We start from the raw sequence: 421 nt of genomic DNA, 5'->3' as shown, positions 1-421 counted from the left end.
GCCCCCCCCCCCGCCTGCTCCCCCAGCCTCACCTCCCAGTGCTGCTGCCTGAGCCGCTCGCTCTCCGGGCAGGGTTTAGTATCCTCCCCCCCCACACCGCCCTCCAGCCGTCCCTTCTCCCAGCCGTCCCGGGACTACGGGGTGCTGGAGTCCCTGCCCTGAACCTCGGCCTGGGAACCCAGTTCTGGAACACTGCCTGCATGCACAAGCCGGTTATTTTTAAAAATACAAAAAGAAAAGGAGGAAAGAGAAAACTCACTGCTTCGGTCTCTGCACCAGCCCCAGCTGGGAGAATAGAGACTTGAAAGGAACAAAGGGTTTCCTCAAACAGGCAGATCAAGGCTTGGCTCATGTGGTAACCGGTAACCAACTACAGCGCTTTTGACAGATCCTTTAGAAGGCGACAGGCCTCTGTTCCCGG

The 421-nt window shown here is 58.4% G+C and overlaps 1 long non-coding RNA gene across 1 annotated transcript in view; it reads right to left on the bottom strand.

The window, feature by feature from the left end:
* Window positions 1–421, bottom strand: part of LOC106727581 — an 8,174-nt gene that overhangs the window by 7,260 nt on the left and 493 nt on the right. The gene's annotated exons all lie outside the window — the stretch shown is intronic.

This window comes from Myotis brandtii, unplaced genomic scaffold, assembly GCF_000412655.1.
Source record: "Myotis brandtii unplaced genomic scaffold, ASM41265v1 scaffold45, whole genome shotgun sequence".
NCBI lineage: Eukaryota > Metazoa > Chordata > Mammalia > Chiroptera > Vespertilionidae > Myotis > Myotis brandtii.
Note: the sequence above shows the minus strand (reverse complement) of the source record. Positions and strands in the feature narration are given on the sequence as shown.